Below are 11983 nucleotides of genomic sequence, written 5' to 3' on the forward strand. Positions count from 1 at the left end.
GTAAAGTGCGGCTAACGTTAATGGGTCTAATGGTCAACGGGTAATGGTTGTAGAGTGATATGATACGAGTTTTTCGACAACTTTAAGGTCGGCTGCTACAACTACTTGATATTTGTGGGTCAAATGTGTGAATTTTAAATTTGGCCCACTGAAGTAATATATGACTACCTTACATGACTACCATTATAGCATTAAGTTATACAACTAGATTTTAGAGCCCTTGCGTTGCACGATGGACTTATTATCAAACTAAATCAAAACGTAAAATGTTGTATCATATGAAGTTATGATTACGATGGTCTCACAAGTATCGTTCTGCATCAAAAAACAGAAAATATTATATCATTGAAACTTATTAATTTTTGTAAACATGTAGCAGATAAAAAAACATGGTTTAATCAGATAATTTGACTCGTAATAATTGATAGCAATGTACGCTATTACAAAGAACTTGTTTATGGCTAACACACAATCATTTAAAATGGATCATATGTTAATAATTGGCAACAAAATTGAATTGTATAACTGAAGTAAGTTCTTTGAATGTAACATTTATGCAAGACGATATTAAAAGGAGTGTTCATGTTCATATGTATGTCGTTTATGTTGAATGTGACCCAACCGTGGCCAAAGTGTTACGAGAACTCAATTTCTGCAGATATTGTGTAAGATGCATGACTGTTACATTTGGCACGCTTCTATGAGCTAAAAAATGTTGGATGAGTAACACGATAAGACGACCGACCACACCTTGGCACGGTTTTAACACTTGCACATAAAATATTAGTAGAATTACACTACTACATTTTTGCTCTATAAGTGCCCCTCATATAGACGTGTTCCTCATATAGACGTGCCCAACGGTTCCCCTATGTATTTTGTGTCATGGGATAGGGAGAGCTCATGGGTTCGATCATAAGGGATGACATGATTTAATGGTGTTATATATTGACCCTATAGGGAGGTTTTACCAGATTCGTTCACGGACCTCTATCCAGGAACACTGCCCAAAAGGATGTGTTCCCAGGTTCCGTCGATCGGATTCGGGTTTCCGCCCGAAAGTGTGTTACGTGCAAATGATGAGGGTCGTTGAAATAAATGATCTACTGATGCCAAAAAAATCCCCGTTCAAAAAAAGCACATCTATTTTAACAAAAGGAACACATCTAATTAAGGTTTTTACACACACACACACACACACACACACACAAAAACGAACACGTCTAAATATGTATATCACCTATAATTGGTAACCACGTCTAATAAGTTTTACCAAGAACACGTCTAATCGACAACAGGTCTAACAAGTTTTGCAAGGAACACGTCTAATTAACAACACGTCTAATAACTTTTACCAGGAACACGTCTGATTGAAAAAACAACACGTCTAGTTGGAAACACGTCTAATAAGTTTTGCCAGGAACATGTCTAAATGACGAACACGTCTAATAAGTTACAGAGAACACGTCTAATTAGTTTGCAACACACGCCCAATTAGTTAGAGGAAGCCTTTTAACTTTTAACTGGAACACGCCTAAATAAGTTAACTGGTTAAATACGTTAACGAGCTCACGTTTAATTAACCTAACCCTTATAGTAAGTTAACAGAACACGTCTAATTGCAGATTAACACTAATGGACCAAATTAATAGGAAGTTAGTTAGGTAGAGTTTGAATTAGGAAATAATTTGATTTAGGAATGTATTTTTCAAATAAAAGATAAGTATAGCCTATATAATATAATTATAATAATATAAAATTTTATATACCATAAATAATATTATTGTTAAACTTATATATATTACAAAATATCCATAAAAAATACACTGTAATTAGGTCTTGATTCAAAGTTCTGCTTGTTCATACGTGAAGGTGCTTAATTAAGGTTTTAGTTATAAAATTCAAGTTACAAGAATTAACAATGGAGACATCAAAATTAGAGGTAATTCTTTCTTTCTTTTTCTTTACATGTTGTCATTTGTTATGCAGGTTGTATGAATCTGGGAGTACATGAACTTTAATAATAACACGACACATGATTTATTCTATAGCACAACTATTTGACTCTATAACACACCATGATTCACACGATTACACAACACGAATGTAAACATGTAGTGCAAGCCTAGACATAAAAACAATCAGCAGACCTGGAGATAAAAACGAAACACAACCATTTGACTGTTTTAACACACCATGATTGACGCGATTACACAACACGATTGTAAACATCATATAACACTATATTAACAAGAAATAAACTTTATAAAAATCCTATAAACACACTATATATAACCTATAACGTATAAACCGTTATTATGTAATGAAAGTATGTTATACTATATAGTAACAATAGGCAACCACAACCACAACCTGCTAGTACTAGCAGAACCAACCGGGACAACTTAACCCAAACCTGGATAAGTTAACCTGCTGCACACTATGGAAACTGTAACAACCCTGATTTTTCCGTTACTTTCGTTAACCTTCCGTTAGTTTAATTAACGACGATTATTTAACTTTTATGTGTTTATGTGTAATAAATGCATACTTGAACTTTGGAGGGTTTCAATAATTAATATGGGTTGATATTAATTCAAATAAATATTTCAGATAATGAAATACGATAAAAACGATACGATTTTGATAATAGCTTTTTGAGCAACGAAACGCTCGGGTTTATTTTAATAATTAATTTTATTAATTATTACCTTTTTAAAATATTTAATTTATTGGGTTTTTAATAAATTAAGCGATTGGTTGCGTTAAACGATCGGATTAGCGTTCCGGGCCTTCGGTACGACAAAACGACACTTAAAACGGACCACGAATACACGGAATTACAAAACGAGAGCCCGGGAATACCCCATTGGGCCATGTTGGCCGAATCCCCCATGTCCCCACCCTTTTATGTTGAATTTTGATAACTAGGAGGACTTATGTGCAATTTAGGATAATTAGGGCTATTTATTTAAGGCTTGTGTTAAACCTAATTTAATCATAATTCCCTCACAAGAAAATAAAACACAGTCATCTCCCTCCTGGCTCTCCTCATCATCGACATCACCATCACCATACCATCACCTTCAATTTTTGATTTTTGATAAAACCTTGAACACGAAAGTTGTAATTCCCGATCTCCTCTACGTGTTGATATAATTCTTTTCGCGATCTAAGGTATAATTGCATAAACCCTAATTCTTAAAATCTGATTTTCATGAGAGTTTCATAGTTATGTTGTCAATTGCTCAAGTCTATATGTGTACGTGTTAATTGTAATCGTTAATTTGATTGTTTGATGCGTTAGGGTTTAAAAACGAATTTGATTTTTGCATGATCAGAAAAGTTAAGTTTTTCAAATGTTAATTATTATGTTATAATCAGATTCCTTGCGAAAAACTATTGAGTTTAGACTTTGGATTCGCTTGATTTCGTTTCCGTATGATTAAGTTATGTCGATTTGAATTATCGTTGTGTTTTGTTTGCTTGAACAGAAATCTGGTATTGATAGAAAACGAATTGGCATGTGAGATGTATACCACTGGAAAGATAATTTAAAAACACTCAAGTTAGACTAGGATATCATGTCGTTTGCTTATGTATAGCCCGAGATATGCTAGAATTAGTGTAAATGAAGTTTTATACAGCACTTGCATGAAAACGACCTTGTGTGATAAAATGTGTTAACTTCTGTGATTAAAGCTTTGTATATTTGAATTCTCCATAAAAATTACTTCATTTTTCATGTGGATATCATAGGCTAATTGTATCTAGATCTTCGGATAATCGTATGCGAATGTGACTAACGAAATGGGAATCGAATCTGTAAATTGAACACGGTTTTGTACTCTGTGAATTTTGTGACTTGTTTGAGCATGTATTCTTATGGAAAATGAAACTTAACATGATATTTGACTTATTGTTAGTTTATGTCAATCTCTGAAACCTTATGCATTGGGCACAATAGAGCCATACTTTATGTGAATTCTGAATTGAGCTGAAAACTGAATGATCAACTTGCACGAATAAACTGTACAAATTGGCTAAACAAAAGTGGCTAGATTTTTGATATGTGTTACTTTAATTTGTCCTTGAACTATGGACACTGGTCTTGTATTGATTTCATGTTCTTAACTCCGGTTATAGCCAAAATGAAATCAGTGCACGGTCAGAAACTGAACTGGCAAACCCCAAATGTATCTCTTCTGATTCCTGACTTTTAATTGTCGTATGAGTCCCTGGCCAGACTTTTTAGAATCGATTTTAAGTCTAATTTTGATCTGTAGTTTGTCATATTTACTTGAATTTTATACTATGAGATAATATGCTAAGTATGCTACGTGTTCATAAATTTTGTGCATGACGATAAACTGAAATTGTGAAAATGATTATTCATGACCTAAAACGTATTGTTTGACTTAGGTTTGACATGTTGACCAATATTTGACATGAACCTACTGATGTTGACTTTAGTTGACTACTTTGACCAAGTTTGACTTTCGGTTTGACTTCGGTTGACTTTGTTTGACTTGCATGATATAGTTGACTTTTACTTTAAATCGCGTCGAGTCGAGCAATAAGACAACGTACACTATGAAACCACAATTATATAAGATATATATATTGACCAACCTACATACGTATACTTAGGTTACGTTACTCGGGTCTAAACCGTACAAGTCATTTGTCTTTCATTCCGAGCTTATTCAAAGGTGAGTCTACAGTCCCGCTTTTTACATATTTTTCAGGGATGAGAATACACGCTGATACATTTACATTTTCAAATACTTTTATATTGACATGAGTACTACACATGTGCATAATGAGTTTGTTCAAAAAGCCTCTAGCTTGAATACTTTTAATACCATTGGTAAGCACAATTTAGATGGACGGATCCGTTAGGTTGACAACCTCACCCACTATAAAAGCAGTGGTGCATTTACTTTGAACATTAATACATCTGAACAATGTATGATATTTTACGAGGTAAGGTGGGTATAGTGGCTATACTCGGGTCTTTGCTAGTATTCAGGTGCTCGGTTTATGCTTGTAATAGAATCTCGTGGTCAATGAAACTAAACTATTTTTCTGATAACTGTTTTTCAGATACTGTTACATTACTTTAAACCTGTAGATTCACCAACGTTATTTGTTGACCTGTTTTTGCGTGCTGTTATTCTCAGGTCCTTAAGAGGTATGCTTCCGCTGTGTTTGCTGCATGACTGGCCGTGGAGTCAGCATTTGATTTTTAAAGAACATTATTTACTTTCGCATTTAAGACTTTTTATACTGTTTAAATACTGTTGGCTTGTGGTTACGATCACAACAGTGTTTCTATTTTGGGATTATTGACTTATGTTTTTGAAAGTTAATTTTTGAATAAAATTAAATGCGATTGCTTTAAACGTCTCATATAGAGGGCATAACTGTTAACTGTGGGACCGGAATTAACACGCCGTCAGATGGTAATTTGGCGGGGTGTTATAGTTGGTATCAGAGCTAACGGTTCGTAGGGAAACTAGGACTTGCATTAGTGTGTCTGATTTGGTCATTAGAACACCTTGATGAGTCTGGACTACGACCGGGACTTAGTCATTTCATGAGTGCTTTGTGACTAACGTTATTTACTTGACTAATCTGTTTCGTTTGTGTTCTTGTACTATGAGTTAGATGTCACATGATTCAGGAAGTAGTAACAGCAACTCCAGTGTGGCTGAGGTGAATACTCCAGCCCCAGCACCAGCACCTGCTCCGCATCAGATACTTAACCATCCCGTGAACCTTTATGCATTGGATTTGGTTCATACTAACCGTAACAGGAATATTGTTGATCGTGTTAACGCCTTGAGTGATATTGCTAGAACATATCCGCACCACGATGATCTTGAGAGGATGGAGGAAAGAGTCACAGGTATAGATACTTATACATACGAGGCTGAAGCGAGGTTCGTTGAGATGGCGAGATTGATAGCAGCCTTAACTGCCAGGGTTGCGGCGCTAGAGGCGGAACGTCATAGGCCAAGGAATGATGGACCTGCCTTCCGTACCCGACAGAAGAGGAAGTGAAGGGTCGTTGACCATGAGCTTCTTTTCCTTTTTCATCCGCCATATTTTCTTTAATTGATTATATAAGACTTACCGGGTGTTATAAACCGGGCTATTAGCACATTATGTTTATTGTTTGGTTTACTACTTTGGAATTTGGTTTATCTCTTGGATTTTATTTACAGTAATGGTGGATTATGCTATTAGTAACTATTATCTTTTATTGCATGCGGTAATATTCTGTATTTAGTAACTTGTATGATCATAATACTCGTGTTATGTTATACTACTACTATTGCCATTAATGTTACTACTTAGTGTTACTACTAACACTACTATCACTACATAACACTAGTACCACTACTACTACAACTAGTGTTACTACTATCACTACTTACACTACTTCTCACTACTAGCGAATCTTTTCGTACTATTATTTACTAGTCTTCAACACTCGTTGCTAGTATATTTTTATATATAGCATTGTTTTGATACTGACCTGGTGTGTTTTTCTGTGTTGAAGATGCCTCCGAAGGAATCAACCGCTGCCCAAATCAGGAGAATGGTCGCCGAAGGAATCGCGGCTGAAAGAGCGGATCTACTGAGAGAATTCAACAACGCTCGAAACGGTAATGATCGTGGTGGCCCGAACAACACCAATGGAAACGGCACACAAGGTCGCAATGGATGTTATTACAAAACGTTCACTAGTTGCAACCCGCATTCTTTCAACGGAACTGAGGGACCAGTTGGTCTCACTAGGTGGTTTGAGAAGCTCGAATCGGTTTTCCGCATTAGTGGTTGTAATGATAACGACAGGGTAGGCTTTGTAACGGGCACACTGGCAGACAGTGCGCTCACCTGGTGGAACAACTATGCTCAATCCCTAGGTCATGATTAGGCTTATGCCCTACCTTGGGACACTCTGAAGCAAAGAATGATCGAGGAGTATTGTTCGAGGAACGAGGTTAAGAAAATGGAACGCGAGTACTGAGAGCTGAAGTTAGTAGGCAACGATCTCACCGCCTATAACAAGAGGTTCTTTAAGCTGGCGTTAATGTGTCCTGAAATGGTTACTCCGGAAAGGCGTAAGGTAGAACTGTACATTGAAGGTCTGAGTGAGAATATTCAAGGCGGGGTCACTACTTCAAAACCCGCAAATGTTCAGGAAGCTATCGACATGGGTAGTTTGCTGTTGGATCAGATTGCCCAGAGAGGGAAGGGCACTACAGTGAATGAGAATAAGTCAAACGATGGTAAGAGGAAGTGGAACGGTGGTCAGGACAAGAATTTCAATCAACAGCCATTCAAAAAGCAAGATTCTTACCGTAACGACACTGGAACCATAGGAACTAACTCCGGGTATAAGGGCAAGAAGCCATAATGTCAGAAGTGTGGCAAGCATCATACTGGAAATTGTTCTGTTCTAAATTGTGACCGTTGTAAGAAGTTTGGTCATTTGTCAAAAGATTACAAGGTTAATCTCAACGGCAACGCCAACAACAACAGCACTGCAAGCAATGCGAACAATGCTAATGGTGGTAAGAACTGTTATGGTTGTGGACAGCCGGGTCATTTCAAGAAGGACTGTCCTAAGAACAACAATGGGAATGCTCGAGGAAGGGCGTTCAACATCAATTCTGCGGAAGCTCGTGATGATCCAAAGCTAGTCACGGGTACGTTTTCACTTGATGATCAACTTGTTTATGTTTTGTTTGATACTGGCGCCGATAGAAGTTTTATATCTAAGGATATTTGTCACAATGTTAAGAAACCTGTTTCTCCCCTAGATAACGTGTATTCCATAGAACTAGGGAATGGTAACTTGATGAGAGCTGATAAGATTTATCGTGATTGTACCTTGACGTTAGAAAGTAAGCCTTTTAGCATTAATGTGATACCTATTAAACTGGGAAGTTTTGACCTTGTGGTTGGAATGGACTGGTTAGCTGATAACAAAGCCGAGGTGGTCTGTGACCTAAAGGCTATTCATATCCCTATTGCTGACGGTGAACCTATGATGATTTATGGTGAAAAGAATGGCTCACAATTACATCTCATTAACTGCTTGAAAGTCCAAAAGTATGTGAGAAAGGGATGTATCGCGTTCTTGGCTCATGTAAGCCAAATTGTACTAGAAGAAAGGAGACCCGAAGACGTTCCTATAGTTAAGGAATTTCTTGAGGTTTTTCCGGAGGAATTACCTGGTCTCCCACCGCATCGAGAAATTGAGTTTCAGATAGACTTAGTGCCAGGAGCGGCACCGGTGGCTCGCGCACCGTACAGACTTGCACCCCCCAGAACTTCAAGAGTTGTCTAGTCAATTGCAAGAGTTGTTAGACAAGGGATTTATTAGACCGAGTTCTTCGACTTGGGGAGCTCCGGTCCTATTTGTTAAGAAGAAGGATGGGTCGATGAGATTGTGTATCGACTACAGAGAATTGAACAAGCTGACAATCAAGAATTGGTATCCGTTACCGAGGATTGATGACTTATTTGATCAATTGTAGGGATCCAGTTGTTATTCGAAGATTGATTTGAGATCCGGGTATCATCAATTGAGAGTCAAAGAAGCTGATGTCCCGAAGGCAGTGTTTAGAACACGTTATGGGCATTATGAGTTTACAGTGATGTCGTTTGGTTTGACGAACGCACCAGCAGTGTTCATGGACCTCATGAACCGTGTGTGTAAGCCATACCTAGATAAATTCGTCATCGTATTCATTGATGATATATTGGTGTACTCCAAGAACAGAGAAGAGCACGAACAGCATCTACGTTCGATATTGACTATGCTTAGAGAAGAGCAGTTGTATGCAAAGTTCTCTAAGGGTGACTTTTGGTTACCAGAAGTACAATTTCTTGGCCATGTTGTAGGGGCCAATGGAATACAGGTCGATCCAGCAAAGATTGAGTCGGTTAAGAATTGGGAAACTCCAAAGACGCCAATGCATATTAGGCAATTTTTGGGTCTAGTTGGTTACTACCGGAGATTCATTGAAGGGTTCTCTAAGATCGCCCGACCATTAACCGCATTGACTCATAAGGGCAAGAAGTTTGAGTGGTCAGAATCGCAAGAGACTGCATTTCAGCTGTTGAAAGAGAAGTTGACAACTGCACCAGTATTGTCTCTACCCAAGGGAAGTGAAGATTTTGTTGTTTATTGTGATGCCTCACGTCAAGAAATGGGTTGTGTGCTTATGCAACGAAACAAGGTTATTGCTTATGGATAGCGTCAGTTAAAGATTCACGAGCAGAACTACACTACGCACGACCTTGAGTTAGGAGCTGTTGTCTTTGCACTTAAAATGTGGAGACACTACCTGTTTGGAACTGTGATGACCCGGATTTTTCCGACTACCTGATTATACTATTTACATGATTTAATATTTCCGACTTGATAAACAATGAATTTTAATAAATCTTGAACCTCCGAAAAGAGTTTTATATAAGCATTTGACTACCCTTTTATTCCTACGATTCACGAACGTCATAACTTGTATTAAGTATATATATATATATATATATTTAACTTGAAAATATGATAATTAAATATCTCATTAAGTATATTAACAAGGTATTATATATACCTTTTCATACTATTAATTTAAAGAGTTTTCGGACAATATATATGTTACTTTTTAAACGACGTAATTAACTTAGGTTAAAATGTATTTACATACAATATATTATGAGTATAAATACATCCTTAAAAGTATTGAATACACTTAATAATATACAAATAAGGAATAGCTATATTCATATTTTCCGTTCATTTTTCTCAAGAATTCTACTCGTATTTATACGGTATTTATACGGTATTTATACAGTACTTATATGGTATTTATACGCGTATTATACGCATCTTCTAGAAGTATTTACTATTGATATATACCAATAATTACGTATTTATACGGTATTTATACGCGTATTATACGCAGCTTCTAGAAGTATTTACTATTGGTATATACGAATAGTAATCTACAATTATTGATGTATTATGTCATGCATGACCTAATGATTTTTAACTTATCTTAGATATTTTTCACTAAAAACCAAATTTATGAGCCTATAAATAAGCACCATTTCTAACTCATTTTTACACATTCATTTTCCAAATTTTACTTACAATTTTCACACACACTTGCAAGAACTCTCTCAAGTTTTGTTCTACTACTTCTTTCTAGCAACTTTACATTCTAAACTTGAGGTAAAAACTCTACTTCAACTCTTGTTCAATACATATTTTTATAGCTATCTATATAAGAGTTTATAAACTAGAACATAGTTTAGTTGATTCTAAACTTGTTTGAAAAACTAATCTAATCTTTCTAGCTTAACTCTAATAACACTTATTTATATGAATTATGATGTTAAATTAAGTTAATATAAGAACTTATAACTTGTACATATGAAGAACACCTTGAAACTTAACATATATCGTTTAATCTCTATTCGGTAAAAAGCGGGCTGTTTTGGGTTGGGAATTAAAAACCTATCTTAGAATTTGAGTTCGAGGCTAAGACTTTGAAAATATGTTAATATATGTAAATAAGACTTCCAGTAATTTTTTCATGATTTTAGACAAAGTGGAAGTATTTTATCAAAAATCATATATCGGGTGGACGCCGGGATTCTTCCAAATCTGACCACCGGCACAAAAAGAGGGTAAAACTCTAAAAATTACTACTTGGGCTGAACTTTTCGAATTGGTTTTGAAAAATTAACTTCTTAAGGAATCCATAGCAATTTGATTCACTTTAAACGGAGTTGTAATGAATATTTGGCGAGCAAAACAAAATCTGCTAAAATTAACTTTATATGGACGAAATTTATCTTATAAAAACTATATTAACCATATCCTTGCTAACTTTTCCTATATCCTATATATATTTGGACATGTTATCATTAGTATAACAAAATATTATAATTCCGAGATTGTATATATATAATAATCTTGGTACGTTCCATGACAATACGTATACAATACGTTCGGATAAATCGAAAGACACCATGTACACAATACGTCTGGGTTAATTCTAAGACAATACGCGTACCATGGGTCATGATTGAGTCTATAACAATACGTATACAATACGCCGTGGGGTAATTCTAAGATTATATATACATACCGATTATTGGACTGTTGGACTATTGGACTGTTGGACTATTGGACTATTGGACTATTAGACTATATTTGGACTAATAACAAAGGACTACTAACAAAGGACAACTAACAAAGGATTACTAACATGAAAATGTTAAAAATTAATAAGTATTCTATGAACTTGCTTTATTTTATTCATATGTCGTATTATTATCTGAATCATTATTATTGTTATAGGTTCGTGAATTCAAGGACGACGGCTATATTTTTAATAAGTTGAAAACTTATTATTAATATACTTTTACTACCGTGAGTATATAGTCCCATTTTTAAACTCTAAAAACATTTTGGGATGAGAATACATGCATTTTATGTTTTACGCTATGGACACAAGTACTTAAAATATATATACTACGTTGAGTTGTACCACCTTGCATATCTTCCCTAATAGCTTGGTAACTAATATTTACATGTTGTAAGAACATGTAAGCGCGAATCCTATTGATAGATCTATCGGGTTTGACAACCCCAACCGGGCTAGTCGCTCTGGTATCGTAAACGGTTGCATAGTACTTCGTTTTTACTACACTTGGTACAGTGTAGGGAGATTTCATAATAAAGGGAATATGCCACATTATTGGTTAAGTATGGTTACCGAAGCGCTCAACAACTTATAGAATATCTTTATTGAAATGTTTATAACTATGAAATCTTGTGGGCTATATTTATATCGATGCTAGCTTTAAACCTATATATCTCACCAACCTTTGTGTTGACTGTTTAAGCATGTTTATTCTCAGGTCCTTAAGAAAGTCTTCCGCTGTTGCATTA

This window comes from Rutidosis leptorrhynchoides, chromosome 1 (assembly GCF_046630445.1).
Source record: "Rutidosis leptorrhynchoides isolate AG116_Rl617_1_P2 chromosome 1, CSIRO_AGI_Rlap_v1, whole genome shotgun sequence".
Taxonomy (NCBI): domain Eukaryota; kingdom Viridiplantae; phylum Streptophyta; class Magnoliopsida; order Asterales; family Asteraceae; genus Rutidosis; species Rutidosis leptorrhynchoides.